This window comes from Cricetulus griseus, chromosome 4 (assembly GCF_003668045.3).
Source record: "Cricetulus griseus strain 17A/GY chromosome 4, alternate assembly CriGri-PICRH-1.0, whole genome shotgun sequence".
Classification (NCBI taxonomy): Eukaryota; Metazoa; Chordata; class Mammalia; order Rodentia; family Cricetidae; genus Cricetulus; species Cricetulus griseus.
Window position 1 is genome coordinate 11,069,698 of NC_048597.1, and position 21,651 is coordinate 11,091,348.

Sequence of the window (21,651 nt, forward strand, 5' to 3'; positions counted from 1 at the left end):
ATCTCCTCTTGGGGATGTAAACAAAATACAACCTTTTACATTAACTAGTATATAATATAGAGACGTGCTCCTACTAAGCCACTATTTACGGTTTATCTGAACCTCGGTGTAACTTGCTAAACCTGTCAGCATTAGGCTGAATCTTTAAATCCATGTTTCCATAATTACATTCCAAAGTCTTTCTAGATATTACTGTCAAACATGATTGATTCCTTGTGGTTTTAGCACCAAAGCCTACCCTTTCAAGTCTGTGTGACATCTTTGCTACTACAACCAGATGGACAGGAAGATCCGCACTCAATATGATCTCTGACACTGGACTGATTGTTAGTGGTCCTTGGAGACTAAAAGCTTTTTAGGCCTTATCTCTCCCCGTTTTGGCAATGGAAGCTTCTCTGACCCCAGAGGGCCCACATTCCTGAAGTTTTCTTCTCCTCTGAACATGCTCTCAATCACACCAAATACTGCCTGAACTCTTCTGTTTCCTTGCAATAATTTGCTAAACTCAGCAAATGACAACCTGCATAAACTATTAATGTCTTCCTTTTCCCAAGCCCTTTCCCTTATGAGCTTTATAAACTAGTATCCAAGCCTATCATAGGCAAATTTTATCAAATGTTTTACCTCTCAAGTGCTCAGTTGTTTTTCAACATCCTAAGTTTTATCTTTGATCAATGCCTGACCTTTAAGTCAGAGTCATATATTTGAGGGCTTTTATTTTAGCAGCATGACTGCTTGCAACAGTTTCTGCACAACATTGGGTAATGCCAGCTGATAAATGAGCTCTATAATCCAAGTAGTTAAGGTGATATTAAGTAGCAGTCAGATGAATTCGCCTCATCAAGAAGGCTGTATTTGTTGAGATAGTCCATCTGCTGTACTCTCAAACTAAGAGAGACTCCCTCATCTTTGGAATGATGTATGCGGGAGCACTGCTGTTTGGTAGGTAAAGGAGATGAGACTAAAAGAAGGCATATATGTTTCCTCCATCTTAGACCAGTAGGAATCCCTTATTAATATTTCACTTATGGTCAACTATGTGTCTTCCAAAATTCTGTGTGTTGATTGTATATTTGGAGGCAGGGCCATTTGGGAGTAGGGATATACTTAGGACTAGATGAGAGTAGGGGGATGGAGCACCATGGTAGTGTTAGTGGTTGCCATGGCTAGTTTTATTTCAACTTGACACAAGCTATCATCATTTTGGAAAAAGAATTCTCAGATATGAAATTGCCATTATCAGACTGGCCTGTGGGGAAGGCTGTAGTGCACATTTTTGATTTATTAATGAATAAAATATAAAAGTGTTATGTAAATTATTAAAGCCTTTTCTTTATTCCCAACATTTCTAGGCCTAAACCTTTATATCTTTTACTGATGATAAAATGAGTACTTCAAACACCAAACTAGAAAATACCCACGTAACTCTCTCTCATTCTAAGACTTATTCTATACAGAGCATACCTTATACATTTTAAAAATTAACAAATTTAAGCTAAATTTTGAATGTTCCTGTGTGGGGACTGCAAGATTGCTCAGTTGGTAGCATTGTTTCTGCATAACACTCTGCATAAGCATGAGGAACTGGTTTGGGAATCCCAGTCATCATTTAAAACCTGGGGATTCAGCTCCCTGTGAACTGCACAGCCATTGGGCTGGTAGTCCGGCGTGCTCTAAAAAAAAGCTGAGGCAGTAGAACATGGGGAGCAAGAGAGCAAGATTCACCACTCATGACATCTGAGCCAGTGCTTGTCTACAGGGTCCTTTCTGGAGTTCTTGGGTTGACTTCCCGGAGATGGACTACAAAGTGCAAGATAAAATAAACCCTTTCCTCCCCAGGTGGATTTTGGTCATGGTCTTTACCACAGAACCAGACACTCAAACTGAAATGGTTTTTAATAAGATCTGAGTTAGGACACTTGATCCACATCACTACTGTGCTGTCAGTCATGGTATGATGGGGGAATGAAGGCGCTAACCTGGTGGTTCTCAACCTTTCCAATGTTGTGACTCTTTAAAAGACAGTTACCCATGTTGTGGTGAGCACCAACCATAAAATTTTTTTTGCTACTTCATAACTGTAATTTTGCTACTGTTTTGAATCATAATGCAAATATCTGTGTTTTCTGGTGGTATTAGATGACCCCTATGAAAGGATCATTTGAGGCCCAAAGGGGTCATGACCCAGAGGTTGAAAATAACTGCTGTAACCATATGTCAACAGGATCAAGAACTATGACTTAAAGTATGATTTTTGTAAACCACCTATTTTCATACAGTTTTTGTAGCAACAAAAAGTAATTTAAGACATGTTCTGTTCTAATAATCAAAAGACTCACCTAGGTAGCATGGCATATGGCAAATAGACACTGAGGAGACAGCTAATGAAGTGACATACAAATGTTAAAATGAGGGCTGATAATCCAAAATTCAGGAGGACAATACATCCTCCCTACTCGCCCTAAAGAGTTGCATGCTATGAAAAAATAGAATCTAGTTATCAAATACCAGGTGGTTGCAAGGTAATTTATTATTTATTCAAAAATAATAAAAAATAAGCAAAAATAACCAGTCATTATCTGTGCTAAATAATAAGTGCATTCTATACTAGTTGCTTTGGACTGCCATAAAAATACCGCACAGAATGGGAGGTATAAACATTGTTAATTCATTGCATGGTTGTGAGCACCAGAAGCTCAAACAAGGTTTCAGAAGGTTGGTTTCTGACAACTGGAAGAGAAGAACCTAATCCTCTCTCCCTGTCTTACATGTGGCTATCTTCTTGTGTCTCTTTATGTTTTCCCTCCTGTGTGTCTACATTTTAATTTTCTCTTAGAAGACCCTCAGTGACAGTGGGTATATGCTCAGACTACATCATTATGTTTTTAGCTGCATCACTGTGAAAGCCTTATTTTCAAACACAGGGAGTCATGAGTTGAACATAGAATTTGAGATGGGTTTAATTCAATTTTTGTAGCACACATTTTAGCAAATAGATGTGTTTGATTCCTTTTCATCCATAGAATGATTTACTCGGGTTATTTTTCCAGTTTCAGGTCTGAAATTCTTTAAACTCATTTCTTTTTGGGAAAAAAAGACTAACCTTCACTGAAGTAGACTGATAGCAATACAGAGAAACAGCGTGGAACATGATGTAATGTAAGTTTTTGTCTTTATGTTTCAGGGTGATAGTGATGAAATAGTAAAAGGGTATAAAGCATTGCTTAGGAAACAAAGGCCACACAGAGTGAAATTCAGTAAATAGGACATTAAGATCATTTAGACAGGATTAAGTCATTTTAGTCTGTAGTATATGAAAAAAATTAAAACATATTTTTATCAGGGATGATAAGATCCTTAACCATGTAAATTTTGTCTCATGTTAATTACTTTGATTATTGAAATGTTCAAGAGACATTTTATAACTTCTACAGTCCTAAGTTACAGAATGTTGTCAATGATACTTATTATAATAGCATAATGAAATCACAGTTAAATGCTATTACAGAGACCATTCAACTAATATGTAAAGAATTTGAAAGCAAAGAAATAACAATAACTTCAAAGCTAATGTTACCTTGTTGCAGTTGTTCTTTCTTCCCAAGAAGATGGTAATTATTGGTAAATGAGAAGAAAACAGAGGAGAAACAAGAAGGGAAACTCATAGAACAAACTCAGAACAGCGCCACTGTCTCTCTTGCATAAATAGACTCTGATTGTCCCACAGAAATTAGTACTTGCATTTTGAATTATTTTAGCAGTCATATTTGTGAGTTTCTCTACTTATGCCATGTTTTCTTTTTCATCTCCCTGCTTATGCTTCTCCATATTTCTGGCATAACCCTTACATATGGGTGATAGATCTGTGGCCATAACCTAATTTCCTTGTGGCTGAAGTGATCTTGCCTACGTAGAGAGGAAACCTACAATTTTGGTCCATGCAAAATAATCTCCAGTGTGCAAAGCTATTTGGCTCATTCTCTGCAATCCACAAGAACTAACAAGCAAAACAACAAAGCAAAGGGTTGAAAAGGCCCTGTTTATGTGGTGTAGCAATTATTCAACAATTTCTTAAGAAAACTCCATGCAAGAATGCCAGACAATGAATTGTTTAGCCAGTGAATGTAAGAGGTTGAACTGTTTTCTCTCCCACTAATAGGAAGCTGACCCATGAGTGAACTACAGCAAGAGGCATGCTTTGGCACTTGGAAAACCTTTCCTGACCACTCAGCCAGAATTAATCTTTTCATTTCCAGCTTTTAAAATAAAAATTGTGCTAGTTACCCAGGTGCTACTGGTGTGCTAACTAGAGCTGCCAAGTCAAATGAGCATCTTGTAGATGAGGCTGGTTCAATTGTTACCACACCTAACTTAGTTGTAAAAAGATACCCTCTCAGTAGTAGGAAAGTTACATTCAAAGTAGAAAACACACTATTGTATTTTATGGAACTTTTCTCTTCAGTTTACCATTTGACTATGCACCTGTCCCAATAAAGTATATACCAAGTCAAAGATTCTAGGCCTTATCATGATGGTATATTTTAGACCAGGAAATTCCCTATTGTAAGAAACTCATGGTCAATGATAGGACATGTACATTGTCCCCCACAACCCCAAGGTCTGTATAGGAGAACCCTGAAGCACAACCTATTTAAAACTAGAATCCAGTTCTAGGTGTTGTCAATCACCCTGGGATGAAGATGACCACAGAGTTTCAGAATGACTCTGGTTAAAAATCACATGATCTAGGTAATTGTTCACAGAGTTGCCTAAAAAAATTGACTGGGTCTCCTTGAAAAATAAATTCATGGACTCTTTATTCAAATATTAAGAATTTTAAGCAAAGAATTAAACTAAACATCAATATCTTCTAAGGTCAGGGACTTGTTTGAATTGTAATCTCAGAAGCTAGCTACCTCTGAGGATGCATTATCCCAACATACATATGACATAATGCTCATGACCCATGTTTGTATAGCTTACAACTGCCAGGTGCTAGTTGCAGTCTGCACCCATGGAGTTTGTCATGTTTTAAGTAGTTGCTTTAATTACCATGTCAGTTCCAAACCATTTGTCTGTTTCTCTGTGTCTCCTATTCTATTTACCATATTCCCCAGTCAGTTAATATGCTCCTTAGAAGAAAACAAAAAGTTTCTCAATATCTATCATTTCTTCAACCAGGACTCTGATACATATCTCTGCTCATCCACTGATAACCTCTGTTTTCTTAATTTCACTCTGTGCCTCTTGCCCTATCCTCTTATGTAATCCCTGGGTTACCTTACCCTGCCTTTTCCTTCAAAATTCACCCTAGTCTGCAGTTCCCAATAAGGTCACATGTTGATATTGAGCAAAACTTGACACTTACTAAATAATTCCTAAAGGGCCAGCCACTACTTCTTGAAACACCACATCAGTAATTTGAAAATGAAGAGAGAAAACTTTTAAAAAGTTCCCAGATATGCCGGTAAAACATAGAATACATATCCTTCTTACCTCCAACATCCTTGACCCAAAAGACTATCTCATGCTGCCCCCTCCCAACACTTCTCTTGAGTGTGATTTTGTTAGGATAATTTCCTCTTCCACCTGTGAGCTAGGAAGCTATATCTAGAAACCAAAGATATATTGTCACAAAATTCTTAGTGTGATATCATCTGTAACTATTCAACAGGAATAAAATTCTATATAAAATAGATTTGACAGTAATCCCTTGACTTTTTATCAATTTGTAAAATAAGAAAGACAGAAAGGAAAAAATGATGGAAGGAAGGACTGGAAAGAAAGAAGAAAGGAAGGAAGAAAGAAAGAGGAAGAAGGAAAGAAAGAAAGATGAAAGAGAAGAGAAGAAACAAAGAGAAGAAAGGAAGAGAGGGCAATCTCAGTGATGGTTCCTTGTGTGAGAAGCCTAACTTTGTTAAACATAAAAATATACTTTCTACTATTTCAAAACATATTAGCATTAATATGTGGTGTCCAAGTATGTATTATAATCATCTTATGCAGGCATCTGAAACAAGATTCATAGCAAAATATAAAAACTGAAGTTGATGCTCTGAGATATCACTTTCTGCTATTTTAGTTAAATTATTTTGCACAATCTCTGATCTCTCAAATGTAGAAGTTTTATAAACAGCTTTCACCTGGAATGTCTTGTAGAGGCAAAGGAGTCTTTCTTTCCTAATGCTGACATATTACAATTAATTATATAGTGAAGTGCCTATTAGTGAATAGTGGGGTCAAAGCCAGCTATGCTGAAGTTGTTTCTGTATGTTGAGCTGCTCTGCCAAGAAGTGTTTGTGTTGAACACTGACCACTAAATTTAACCATTGTGAAACAATCCCATGAGAAGCGAAGGAAAATGCAGAGTGTAGACTAACGAATAATGAACATCTTTGTGGGAGTTTTTTTTTTTTCTTGCAGTGCATTGAATTTCCCACAGTCACCAGTAGGTCATGGGTCCTGCCAAAGAAGCACATCACATGGACAAGAATGTGTGAGAAAGTACAGCCATTCAGAGTCCAGTGTCAGAGAAGTCACTTGTTTCATGCGTGTGGTGGTTCGAAAGTGCTGAGCACTCTGGGGAAAATCTAAGAGAAAAAGAAATTCTTTCTTCAATTGAAACAGCTACATGTGAAAAGAATCTATAGGCATTTGGTGGGAAGGCGTTGGCTCACAGACTACTCTCTCATCACCACAATGAACTGGTAACAATGAGTACAGAAATTAAACTGGAGAAACACCCTACATAACCTTGCAAGGTGTGCTCAGGATAAACCATGATAATGGCAATGCAGACATTAATAACAATACAGACAATTATTGCAATATATTAGATAGTGATTCATAGGCTTCATACTCAGAAGACAATATAAAAGCATATCTAATAAAGTGCTAACCTTTAGTTATCATCATTTTAAATATTTAAAACAAGTTTAAATACAGAAAAAAACAAAAAGTATCCTTACCCTGTGGAAATTATGCCCTTCGGCTTCTCTCTGAATCCTGTCTACTTCCATTGTCCAGAAATCACTAACATTTCTCTTGAAGCAGCTTCCTGTGTCAGCAGTCTGTTAACTACACTTCATTTTCATAACTCAGCCACTATAAAGCATCTCAGAAAGCTGTCACTCTCACTCTGCCTTGTTTCTTCTTTCTCTTTGCCAGTCTTAAATATTTGAGTACACCATGGCTCTGCTGTGGGATACCTTCCATTCTGTCCACTCCTCTCTTGGCTTCACATTTCCCCCAAATGCCACAGCCACCTCCATAGTGTCCATCATTCTCACATAGATGGCCAGCATGGCTTTTTCCCCCTGAGGTCTGCATTTAAAGCAACAGACAAATGCCTCTCCACCTCATTGCCCAGGAGTTCTTAGCCTAACACAGTCAACACAGAAGAGATGAAAGCTTTGAATTTCAGAGGTCACCCAGTGACACAGATTTGTTTTTTGTGACCTGGTCCCTTTGTCTGTCAGCAGACTATACTTTATCCCAGTGGCTGTCACAACAATCATCACCTGGCCACAGTATATAGGTCTAAGATGGTAAGGGATGACAGGAACCCTCTGAAGTTCTTTTCTCTCTTGACTATCTCTAAGCTAGTGTGTAACCGTGGACACCCAACTCTTCACTTAGCATCTCTTTCTCCTCCCAGCCCAACAGACTCAGACTCAGTGTAGCCTGTACTCCACTTTTCCCAGTAGGCTGTGAATTTCTTCACTTGTGATTCTATTTTCCCTCCCTATTCTTGCCTGAGTTATTTTCTCAAACCAAATTAGATCTCAAGATTTCTCCTAACTAGGCTTGCATGACTTTTTATTCCATAAGATGGTATAGAAAATAAAGTCATTTCTAGACCTGCTTAATTAATCTGTCCTCCCCATTTCCCTCAACTGCTCAAATCAACAATGATCTCATAAAAAACTCAATCCATCTTTATAGACTTAGCCCTCCTACTATGGCCCCTCACTCCCAGCTGACATCAAAGTGGCCCAGAGGCCTCAGAATCTTGGCTGAAATACTAACCCACTATTTAAACATAAATTGTTTAATCTTGTGTGTCCCATTTGCCCATTTGTAAAGTTGTAAAATGTAATAGTAGCATCTTTCCTCACAGAATTTCTCTGGGGTGTAAATAATAACCTGAGTGAAAGCTGAAGCACAGTTCCCAGATCTTAATTAGTGCTTGACCAGTGCTATTTACGAAGATTATCATGGCAACTCATGTATGCACTGTCTCACTAGAGAATCACTCATAGAAACTGCAGATAACATAGTACCCAACGTGTAGCAGTGACTCATGCAATGTTTATTGTTGAGCATAGCATGGAAAAGGATATAACCAAATCAATATTTGCATCTGCATAATTTCTCATTCACCAAGTAATACCTCAAACATTAGAAGATGCCTAATAAATTATTCTTCTACCTCAGTATTTACTTATGTTGCCTCTGAGAAAGGAATTGGGGAGAATGCAGTCTTCAATATGTATTACTCACCAACCTGGAACTTGATATGTGGACCAGGCTAGCCTCAAACTTTCCAAGATCCTCCTATTACTTCTTCTCAAATCCTAGGATTGAAGTATTCAGTCATGGCTGGGTGACTCACAAGGTCTTAGTTGATTTATGTGTTTATTCAGAAGTAAGACCTCTGAAAGGTAGGATCTGAAAGGTTCTGTAAGTCTATACTAGTCAGGATTCTCCAGAAAAAATGGGAGGGAGAATGGAAGGAAGGAGGGAGGAGAGGGAGATTTTAACAAGCTGACAGTAGTGGATGGCCAATTAAAAATCCATACCAAAGAACTGTATCATTGAGACTAAGGGGAATGCCATCATTGTAGTTCATGCCCAAGGCTGTTTATCTGCAGGCATTCAGAAAGACCCTGTCAGGAGGGCTTTTTGCCTTATCATTACAGAGGATGTATGAGAGATTCATTCAGGTTTACTGTCTAAAGTAATCATGTCGAGCAAGGACTGCACCTCATGATACAGCACTTGTCTAGCTGTCCACGGTGTGAAAAGGTGTGAGATGCCCTGCATCATACAAAAAGAACCTACACTAACAACAACCAAGCAATTGTCCAGTTGAATATGTCCAAAAGATTCACCTTACATGCATAAAGCCAGAGAGAGGATCTACAGGCACTGCCATGTCAAGTGGCCACATTCTGAAGAACAATAGGAATTGTGCAGTTTCACACACTACTTTAAACACAACAACACAGCAGCCTATTTCTCTGGAGACTTTGGAAAACATCTGCAAGCAGGAGGCCCCGATGCTGAGAAATACTCTCTTGAATACAATTTCTCTCCTTTTAAGGTATGTTTACAACTGAGAGTAAAATAACAATACATTCCAAGTATTTTAAGATAATCTTAATTTGAAACACATAGGATATTTTTGTGCCTGTCAAAGTAGATTTCTTCATAGCGGCAAACTTGTGCTGATTGATGAATGACAAGCACCCAAAATACTTTGTGCCAAGGGGTGTAAAGGACAGCACATATGAGCTTGGTTTGCTCTCCAGAGCACAGCACTGTATCTGGGCCTCTAGGACATTGTTTCTCTAATGAAAAAACATGACAGACACGATGTTCTCCTCCTATGTTCCACAGTAGACATTAGGGATTTTGAACAAGTATATATGGGTGAATGAATATTTAGGAAATTACCTTTAAAACAAATTTATTAACCCAAAACACACTCTGTATCACACATATAGTAAAAAAAAAATTCCCAAGTGAATTCTCCATTATTTTAGTTTATGTCACTTATGGACTCACTCATAAGTGGATATTAGGCATAAAGCAAAGGATAGCCAGCCTACAGTCTACAACCTTGGAGAAGCTAAGTAACAAGGAGAGACATACCTGGATTCCCTCCGGAAGGGGAAATAGACGAGATCTCCTGAGTAAATCAGTAGCTTGGGGGAGAGTGGAAGGGAAGGGGTAGGGTGAAAGGTCTTGGCCCCTTTGCTCATATCATTGCTCTTCCCTCTCTTCTGTTGAACTCCAGGATATCCATAAAGACAGCTGACCTGAGCCAGTGGGAGCTCACTGACTCCAAATGACAGCTGGGGAACCTGCATAGGACTGAACTAGGACCTCTGAAAGTGGGTGACTGTTGTATGGTTTGGACAGTTTATGGGGCCACTGGCAGTGTGTCCAAAATTTATCCCTAGTGCATGAACTGGCTCCTTGGAGCCCAATTCCCTGTGGAGGGATACGTTGCTCTGCTTAGATACAGGGTGGGAGGGCCTTGGTCCTGCCTCAAAGTGATGTGACAGACTTTCTTGACTCCCCATGAGAAGACTCTAACAGTGGATGGAGGGTGGGGTGGAGGGAAGGTGGGGGAAACTCAAGGAGGGGAGGGAGGGGAAACTGGGATTGTTATGCAAAACAAAAGAGTTTTTTTTAGAAAAAAAAGAAAAGAGAAACACTTATCCAATGGCATATATATATAAACTTGGTAAGACCTTAAATTTTCCATGCTGACACTATACTAGACAAGTTTCTTAAATAAAATCAGGAAGCAACAAATAATAATAGTAATAATAGCAATTATTATTACTATTATCATTATCATCATCACCATCATCAAATTTTCCTCAAAAATAATCTAAATGCTATCTGTACTATTCAGCAACCTGCGTTCAAGGCAAAGCAATACAGCTAAGCTAAGCAAAAGAACGGTGTGTATGAATTTGTTACCCTGTGTCAGTTTTGTGCCCCCATCATCAACTTCTCCCTGGTCCATACTTCAAACATTTTGTTACCTTATAAAGCTCACCAGCGGAAATGGTAAAGGACTTGAAAAATTAGTAATTTTCACAATGCCTAGTGAACAGAAGATTCAGATATTGCTTCTATTACTTTAGGTAAGTGAAGTGAAAGCAATAGTAGCAATAGCAAACATCAGTGGGCTTCATCACCTGTCAAGGATACATCTACTGCCGTATAAACGTTTCACACGGTTTGGATGCTCAGCCTCTACTAACAGGCAACAACGAGGGACTTGTGTTTTATACACACATCAAAGCATTTGTTGTTGGCTCAAAGGTCTGTCCCTGTCTGGCACCCTGCTCTATTTGGCAGCAGGGTTGAATTCCCCAGGCACTTGCTTTAGCTGGTGTCTGGCCAAATTCAACCAAGAGGAGGCACTGGTATGAGATTAGGGGGCAGCACGAAAGCCAAAGTTTAGACTTTTCTCTTTCAGTTAGTCTTGGATGGCTGAAATCTCCTTTAACTCATCAGGTCTCCATGGATAAAGACTCAGGGTTGCCCATGGGTCAGCCTACTTGTGCCAGACCAGGATCTTTCCACACAACCCTTCCTGGAAGACTCTGTTGGCTTCCTAATTCTGTTGTCCTCTAAAATGTCTCAACACCTCTTGTTTGGTATCTCAGACCTCCCATTTTCTTTTTGATTACAAGTTACTACAATACTTACATAGACTGTTTTTACTTTGCTAAGTAGATAATGACATATTCAAATCGTATGTGTATAAATATGCCACACATGTTATGTGTGTGTGACATAAATTTATATATTCTATAACCAAGAGGAAAGAAAACAACCTTTACTGCATCTGAAAGCCTTAAAGTAGCAATGCCTCACAGTTGAAAGTAATTGAGGCAGGATTTTGCCAAGTAAACAGTTCAGATTCCAAACTCTCAGCACTACACTGAAATGGTGTATTCCAAAGCAGGACTATCAGACTGTGTTGTCTCACGTAATAGACTAAACTATGCTCTGCAGCACTCTGAGGAGATCATCTCAGTTCACATATGTGGTCTTTCTTTTGTGTCAGATTTGCTCCAGATGCTCTAAAGTCCTCCTGACAACTTATAAGATGCATATTCTGATTTTCTTTTTGTAGTCGGTTTTAGTTTTTATAGAAATTATTTGCCGCCATATTTCAATGCAACTTTCAAGTTTATGAAAGAGCTCTCATCTATTCCCCCTCTCTATTTCTGTCTCTACGTCCTCAATAAGCATCACTTATTTATTTTTATAAATATTTCATTAATTGAGAATTTCATACAAAGTATTTTGATCATATTGACTCTGATTCCCTTAGCTAAGCCCAGATCTACCCCTATACTCTACCTTCCTAAATCATTGGTAATTTAAAAAATTTTAATAACCTGTGGAATCCAACTTGTGCTATGTACATAACATACTTCTTGGTCTGGAGCAATCCACTGAATCCAGTTTGACCTACCAGGAGGGACATACTTAAAGTAATGGTACACCCCCTCCCTCAGAGCCTCCTTATAAGCTGTCAATTTTCTCAGTTAGGAGTGGGAACTAATGAGCCACTGCTAAGTCCATCCAAGAGTGTTCGCTGGATTGATCTTTTACAAAGCATTCATTCTGTTTTATGTGTGTTTTTTGATGGCACGCATGTTTGTGAACCACATATTGCTTTGTGCCATTGTAGGTCATAAGACATTATCAGAACCTCTGGAACTGAATTTACAGATTGTTTGGTACCACCATGTGGGTGCTAGGAATCAAATCTGGCTCCTCTCCAAAAGCAATAAGCTCTATTAATGGCTGATTCATTTCTCCAGCTCCTGGATTGATCTTGTGGTGGTCTTGTACAGCCAATCACAATTGCTGTGAGTTATCAAGTGCAGCAGAACTGTTGGTTGTAAAACAGTTTCACTTCAGTTTTCTTTGACCTCTGCCTTCTATAATCTTTGCACTTCCTCTTTCTTGGTGGTCTCTGAATTTTGTGAGATTGTGTGTGTGTGTGTGTGCGTGTGCGTGTGCGTGTGCGTGTGCGTGTGTGTGTGTGTGTGTGTGTGTGTGTGTGTGTGTGTTATGTCCTTTGTGTGGCTGAGTACTTCACAGTCACTTATTCTCTATACTCAGACAAATTGTGACTTTCTATATCAATTATTGCCGACTGCAAAAAGCTGGTTCTCTGATGAGGTCTGAGAGTTTTGTTCATCTATGGATAGAGATATAAGAATTTCACTCAGCTAAGAATATTGTGAACTACAATAATGACCAGTTTGACAAAATATACCCACCAGCACAATAGTGTCATGGATGTTATGGGACTAACCAAAATCACTTCCGGATTGAATTTAAGACCCACTCCGGGGAATAATGCACGTTCCTGGTACTGCAAATGTGGCTAACCACCAATGATTGGGAAGTTTATAGGCTGAGAACAAGCCTACTTCTATTATTTTGCTCTTTCATCTGACTGCTTATAACAAAAGTTGGGGCCAATCAGAAAGGTGTTAGTTTTCCAACATGGTCAGAGTAAATTGACAGAAATTAAATAGCTTGACACAGACCTATCAGCCTATTGTCTGAAACATGTTCATCTTGTGTTGGAGACAGTTTGCCACAATCCAAAGCTGCCAGTATTTTTTTTTCAATTTCCTGCTTCTTTTCTCTGTCTTTAAATACAGTCACACCTATTAGAATTCTTTCATTTTTCTATCACTCAAGCTGGCCTCAAACTTGCAATCCTCTTGCTTCACTTTCTTCTCAAATACTAGGCTTGCATCATGCACAGTGGCACCTGGACCCTCTCATTCAGTTCTTAGTATACCCCCCAATGATATTGCCCCCCAAAGAATGCATGAAAAGAATCCCAATTTAAATGGAGATAATTAGCAACCTTCATTACGACTATAGCCTCAATTTCTGTTGCAATGTAGTGTAACATATTCGGAAACGCCACTGCTCATCATACAGATGTGTTTGGTGGGAGCATTACTCGGCCAATCACAGGAAGCTAACTTTGGTATAGGTTGGCTTTTCTTTGCTAAGTTGTACTCTACTTACTGACACATCTTACATCTCCTTCCTCCTTTCTCTGAACCATTTTACACAGCATATAAAATTGCTGATTGTAAAATACTTGCTACATTTATTGATGTTGATCCACCCAGGATTTACTCTCAACACAGCAAAGGTCAACTAATAAGTGTATGGAGATTTATAATAAGATGTACTTCTTTCATCTGTCCTACAAAGATTAGTCATAAATGTATGTAGCATATAAGCCATTGAGTTTCTTAAGCCACTGTCAATGTAAACTGCCAATGGGTACAAAGAATAAGAGGAAAACTGTTGTAACTTTAAAATGAAGCTACAAGACAAAGATGCCATATGGCAGAGTTTGACTGGAAGTTTCTTTTTTTTTTAATTGGGGGAAGGTGAATGAGAAAAGGGAGGAAAGGGGAGTCCAGCCTCTGGGGACAGGAGCAGCAGAAAAGAGAGACAGGAGCTGGGAGGGAAGATAGAAAGACAGGCAGAAAAACAGAAAGAGAAAGAGAGAGAGTGAGAGCAAGAGAGAGAGACAGAGAGAAAGAGAGAGAGAGACAGAGAGACAGAGAGAGAGAGAGAGAGAGAGAGAGAGAGAGAGAGAGAGAGAGAGATGGGAGGTATCCAGGGCCCTTTTAAAAGAGAATGTAGTGAATGTGCACAGGTGGTACTCTTTGTGGGTACAGCTGAGGACCTATACTGTCAGAGCCCCAAGGGTAGGCCAGTACAGATACCCCAATACTAACAAAAACAAAAAAAGGAGCCTGCTAAGCTTTATTGAGCTGCAAGTAATAAAGATAATGGCAGCATCTATGTGGTCTGAGATACACGACAGTTCCACTCACCTGTCTTGTGAAAGATGAAAGATCAGAAGACAGCACTTGTGGGAATAGGATGAATTCTAACATTAACCAATTCACAGAACAAAGTATAGCATGAATGCTCCATCTGGAGATTACCCCTTCTCACTATGGTATTTTCAGATCTAGTGTTGTGTTGTGGGTTGGTTGATCTATCTTCTGCACCTCTAAAATGAGAGGAGAATAAAAGCTATTGCTGATAGTTGTTTTAAACAAATGCAAGCAGAAAGGAGGAAAGTTATTCAAAAACTCAAAGATAGTATGTTTTCTTCTTGGAAGAAATGTGTTATATAACCTTTGCAACCAGTTCTGTGGCATTCTTTTCAACTCTATGCTCTGGGACCTTGGTGGCTGCTAAGCTTCCCTAAGAACAGAATTTCCTTCATTTCAATCCAACTGTATTTGGCTCTTATTCCTGGCACTGATTGCTGGAACACGATGAAGTTTGACCCTCTTTTAGTTCTATCATCTGAAGTGTGTGATAGAATTTGACACCTCGATATTAGCATTTATACAAACCCCTGGATCCCAAGGGGCTAAATGACACCTCCTTATTGATGCTGAATGAGACCTGACAAGTGGCCACTGGTAACAGATGTAGAGATGAAGGATATGCATCCTGTTTCTCATATATGTATCAGATCTGAGCATCACTAGGACACTGTACTGAGTTGGATTTTATTTGGTCTAGGGCAATATATGATGCCACAAAGTGGTCCCATTTCTACTGTCAGTAGAGACCCCAGTTGTAAGTTCATAATTTTTATTCTTTAAAAATGTTTTTGTCATCTTATTTTGTCACATCATTGCTTCAAACTGTAGAGGCAGTAGTGTTACCATATGTGGTCCATGCAAGTAGAAAAATGTACCTCCTATGGATGATGAAATGAGATGTTCCATGAGATCTGTGCTTCCTGAGGGTGTTGAGTTTGTAAAACAATCCTAGGCTCCATCATTCCTTGATTTCTTACTAAAGGAATAATAGCTCTTATATTCCAGTATGGTGTGATCAGTTTTTGTTGTGATGACTGGTCTAGACATGCAGTTTGACCAGATGAAAATGTGTAACACAAATGGGGTGGGTGTATGACTCTGACCAACACATTTCTAGCATTTTGCTCTATTCTAGGTTTCTTGAATCTAGTAAGATAAGAGGTTTGACAAGTGGGGCAGAACTCCATGTGGGTGTCACCATTAGTGTTCTAGGGATCCAGATAAGAATAAACATTGATGGGGTTGAACACCTTTAATCCTGACACGCAGGAGGCAGAGGCAGGCCAATCTCTGACTTTGATGCCAGTCTGGTCTGCAGAGTAAGTTCCAGGACAACCAGGGTCACACAGAGAAACCTGGCTCAATAAATAAACAAACAAACAAACAAATAAATACATAAATATGCAAATAAATGAACAAGTAAACACTGTGAGAAGAGGAAGTCAGAAACCACATGGAAGTTCCTTACTTACTAAGTGTGGCTATTGGTGCTAACCTAGCCTGGGAACATTAAATTGTAACTTCTTTAAGGTTTGAACAGAAATTCACACCAGCCATCTTCTAGAGAGACTCCAGTCCTTCATAAGGAAACTGAGGCTTTGTAGACAGTCAGCTTCTTGAAATGAGCAGCTACTGTGTTTCCTGTTTCTCTATCATTCAGATCACCATTGGTGGACTATCCACTTTCCTATCTTGAAGCTAAACCAGAAAGTTCAATTTGCAATATATCTGTATGTATATCATATGTAGAAGTTAGACAAAGAAATAGATGGTTGATAGATAGATAGATAGATAGATAGATAGATAGATAGATAGATAGATACAGACAGACACTAGGCAGACAGAAAAGATAGAAAGATAAATTCTTTTCCTCTAGAGAATTCTGATTAGCACACTTGACTTAGATCAAAATATTCTCAACTCACACAGTTCATAGCTAATAAGTTTAACACAATTCTTAGATTTTCATGCTTAAAGATAATTATGCTCTATGAAGAAATTTACATTTATTTACTTATTTGAGGTTTTTGTTTTGTTTGTTTGTTTTTTCTTTGTTTTTTCGAGACAAGGTTTCTCTGTAGGTTTGGGGACTGTCCTGGAACTCTCTTTGAAGACCAGGCTGGCCTCAAACTCATAGAGATCTGCCTACTTCTGCCTCCCGAGTGCTGGGATTAAAAGAGTGCCAGCACCATCCCCCTGTTTACTTGAGTTTTAAAGAATAATTTTTTTCAATGCTGCAATTACTCTAAAAATCAGAATTAATAGGTTTTTATGGAAAGGGTGGTTTGTATGTGTTATAAAGCACAGTAAACTTGCTGAGAACGTGAAAAAGTATAAGTGCTTCCTAAATTACTTACCTCTTCTTTGGGGCATGTTGCTGCCTCTGAGGTAGACCTCTTTTCTTCTTCACATAAATACACAAATTCTTCTAGCATACTCAATTTTTCTGATGTCACATATATGGTTTTGAATAACCTGTTTCTATTTCAAAAGTATATAGTTGCAGCAGTCTTAAAAGGTAGAAACATGAAAACTAGAAAAGGTAACTATCAGAGAATTAATTTTAAAATGCTTCCAGTATTGGATAATATTCTGTCTTCTGTGTACTATTTGACATGGACCATATAGTAAATTTTAGTAGACTCATAGTTACACTGTCATTAATTTTGTAGCATCAGAAAAAGAAAAACAGAAGTTCTAACCCGCCTCCCCACCCCCATCAGTAGACACATCCCAACAGAAACACACCCTAGAGTCAAGATGATTAAACACAATGGAATGAGAGCTGGAAAATCCCAGGGCAATGTACATTGAAGTAATTCTCCATGCACGATCTCATTCCCCACTAAATCTTGGATGTCAAACTGCACTTCCATATGCATGGAATTTCATGTGTGTTAACTACACATGTGTGCTATTGGCACAAATGGGCTATTTGGACAAGTAAAATGTGAGTGGCAATCCTGTATGTCACCTCAGAGTAGAAAGTGCATAATGTGTCATGCCCAACTCACCTGGCCTAGTTAAAAAAAAAAATGACCATTTTGACTTTCTTGGCCAATTTTGTATAAATGGAAGTAATGTTTGTCACCTGCAGGTGGGCCTTTTCAGAGCCTCTACACAGAGCTCCCTTCATCTATATTGCTAATTACAGGAGCATTTGAAGTAATGACATACTTGATTGGACTATAATGCACACAGCTCCCTTTCCAGTCTGTATTTGACATGTCGCTTAAATTAAAAGAAAAAAAATAGGTATTTTCTTCTTAAATCACCAAGATGTGTAGGCTGAAGCTATTGCTGTAGAGCAGGGAATCTCTCCCCATTAAAACTATTAGTGAACATTAACAAGACATTTCCAGACATGCAGGTAGTTTGAACAAACACTTGTATTTATGTTGTTCCAGAGTTACTTAAGAAAGTACTGACATGAAAATTGGTAAAGTATGAAACAGAAAGATGTGTAATCCACAAGTGACTGGGGCCAAAGGTAAGAGCAATGAGAGGATACCTGAAAGAGCAGCAGCTTGGCCAAACTCAAGTGTGAAGAGCACAGCTTGAAAAGCGGAGGAAGGGGGTGGGGATGCCAAAATACAGTTAGCCCAGAAGTAGCAGGGGGTCTCTGTAATAGGATACATGAATAATTGAAACATTTGAATTATTAAGTAGGCCAGCTGCACAATAAAAGAGAAAAATAATTAATGATTCCTGGGGAAATGTGTGTTTTAAAAATTCCATGTTAATGTGGAATCTCAAATGTGAAACAAAACAATGAGTGAATTATAAATTAATGTAGTTTACAAAAATCAATGCATTTGCCTTTGACCTAGAGTACCCTTTGTACCAGATGAAGGAGTAATTATAGTACACCTCTAATGCTGTATGCAAATCTAGGAAATAAACCTGAAGAGGACAAAACAGCATATCCTATGACAATTACAATGTCAATCATGAAATATATTCAAAAGGGTCATTACTTTCCATGTGTTTTGTTAACCTGAAAAAATTATATTTTCCTTTTATTATATGAAAACTAGCAATACCATTACCTGTTCAGATACTCTAAAATCATAAAAGCAACATGGTCCATTTTCCCCATTGGATTAAAATATATTCTTGATTTAAATATCAGAATGCACATTGCCTTAGTGTTTTAGTTACATTTCTACTTTTTATGACAAAACACCATGACCAAGGCATCACATAAAAGAAAGCATTTAATTTGAGGGTTCAGAAGTTTGAGAAAACTGGAGTCTATAGCCATCACGGTGGGTAGCATGACAGCAGGCAGGTAGCCATTATGTTGGAGAGGTGACAGCCTAGTTCTAATCTAAGAGAATGAGGTAGAGAGGATGTTAGCTACCTGGAAATGCCATGGGCTTTTGAAATCTCAAACTCAACCCTTTGTGACACACCTCTTCCAATGAGGCCATACCTCCAAATCTTTCCCAAACAGTTCCACCAGCCGGAGTTGAAGTACTCAAATGTATGAGCCTGTGGGGTTCGTTGTCATTCAAACTACCACTTTTACTCTATTTCATGATGCCATAACACAACACTTTAGACTGTGTGGCTTATAAGAAAAAGAAATGTATTTCCTACAGTTTTGGGTGGTGTAAAGTCCAAGAGTCAAAGGGCTACATTCTGGTTAGTACAGTGAGAGGCCTGAAAGCAAGAAGCATAGAAAAGGGGAGATGGAAAGACCAAAGTTCATCTATTTATTACAAAACCATTTTCATTATCCACTTCCATGACAATCTTAATCCATATTCCTCAAGACAAAGTTCATGTGTCCTAATTGTTCTTTATAGATTTTGCCTTTCAACACTTTTGCATTGAGGAATTAGAAAGTCCAGCACACAGATTTTAGAGCACCATTTACATTATAGCTCTCACAATGTCAGTCATTATCATTTTTATTTTCTTCTCATAGTGAGATATTCTTCTCACAAGTGCCAGCCAAGAGTTTCAGCAGCCTTTCCATGTGAATTTATATAAAAAAGATAGGCAGATATGATTCCACTTTTTCTTTCTTGTTTAACTTATTAGCTCACTCACCTAATCTTAACACTTCTGATTTTGAGTATTGGGAAATTAGAGGAAGGTCAAAGAGGAGCCATAGCATCTTTCCTTAGCTGGTATAATTGTGAGTCACCTTCATGATCTATATGCTGTGTATACTGAAGCACATTCTCTTATTCCTTTACTTTTCTCGTCCTTGTTTTCAGATTTTTTTTCTCTGTTTACACATGTCTTGCTATGTAGTGATGGGGAATGTACTTCTTTGTATGATTATCTTATTGATTATTGAATAAAATACTGTTTGGCCAATGGCAAGCAAGGACTAGGAGTCAAAGAGGATTCTGGGAAATGTAATAGAGAAGTGATGATCCAGGCAGAAAGTGACATGGCAAGGAGACTCATATCTAAGCGAGGAAACAGGAAGTATGCCTCTTTCCCCTTCACCTCCTCCAGCAGCAGGATGTGATCTACCCGCAAGGAGGGACTCCAATAAGGCATCCGGTAAGATGAGTCTTATAAAATATATAGATGTATGATAGCGGCTGGCGTAAAGCACCCACGTGGTGGTAGGGCTCAGGGGCTTTTGGCAGAAAAATTTATAGTAACAATGTAGCACAAGCTTACCTTAGACTCACTATATATACCATCAAAGAATGTATTATTTGAGGAAAGCTTCAAACTCATGGCAAACTACCTGCCTCAGTCACACAATCAGTGAAGTTACAGGAACATACCTGATGCATCAAGCATACATTTTTCTTGTAAATGTGAATCTATGAAGATTCCCCATTGCTGATCACTCTAATCATACTTTTTCTGACTCAAGCAGCACTGATAACTAATTTTACAAGAGGCTAAATCTACACAGAATTCTTTGCTAGAAGAAATGTTCTTGAGCAAGAAAAAAAGCCTTTAAAGGTATAGTGGTTAAACATATGGCCTCCATAGGCTCGTATGTTTAAGTCCTCGGTCCCCAGGTGTTGTAACTGTTTGTAAAGACTTAGAAAGTATGGCCTTATTGGAGGATGTGTGTCTCAGGGACTAGGCTTTCAGGTTCTAAAAGACTTGTGCCATTCCTAATGTCTCTTTCTGCCTCCAAACTGTGGATCAAGAGGTGATCCTTCAGCTCTTACTGCTGCCATGCCTTTGTTCTGCCATAATAGTGTCTTTTCCTCTGAAATTAGAAGCTTCAAAATAATGTTTTCTTTTATGAGCTGCTTTGGTCATGGTGTTTTATTATAGCAGTAGAAAGGTAACTAAGACATAAAGTAAACTATCTATCCTATGTAAAGGACACTTAGTGAGTGAGAAACACGCCATCTTAGCCTTGCTCCTAAGGCACAGTTTAGTTCCCTCATAGTTTCTCATTCACTCCTTAACTTTCTGGGGAAAATATCAGATACAGCCCACAATCAAGTACTCTGGGCAATACTTTAAAGCCATTCACTACTTTCAGATGTTGGGAGTTCAGACTTTCATTTTTTTTAAGTTAGGTGGGATTTGACTCATGCTGACCACTTGATCAACAATCCTCATCATAAAAATATTCATTAATTCCAAAATCTTGAGTTTACTACACCCAACATTTGGAAGGCTCAATGACCTAGGTTGTGAGACAGACTCTAAATGTTAACATCCTCAAAATATGAAAGCACATGTTTGTAATACTATATGGTAAAAAGACAGGATGTAGGAAAATAGAGGAGATAATATTCTTACCTGATTGTGGGACATAGAAATCTCATAGAAAGAATAACCAATTATATTGCTTTTCGACTTACTATTTTTCCTAATAATCCACACAAACCTACTTTTTAATGGAGCCATTTGTTAGTAGAGAACATTGAAAGGATGATTGTCAGGGGCAGATAGGGAATGTATCCACCTGACAAAATAATGAATTTTGTTAAATATACAAAAGAAATGGAATAGGTGAGCCAATTCATTTTATTGGCTTTTGATTCTTAGGTCTTGACCC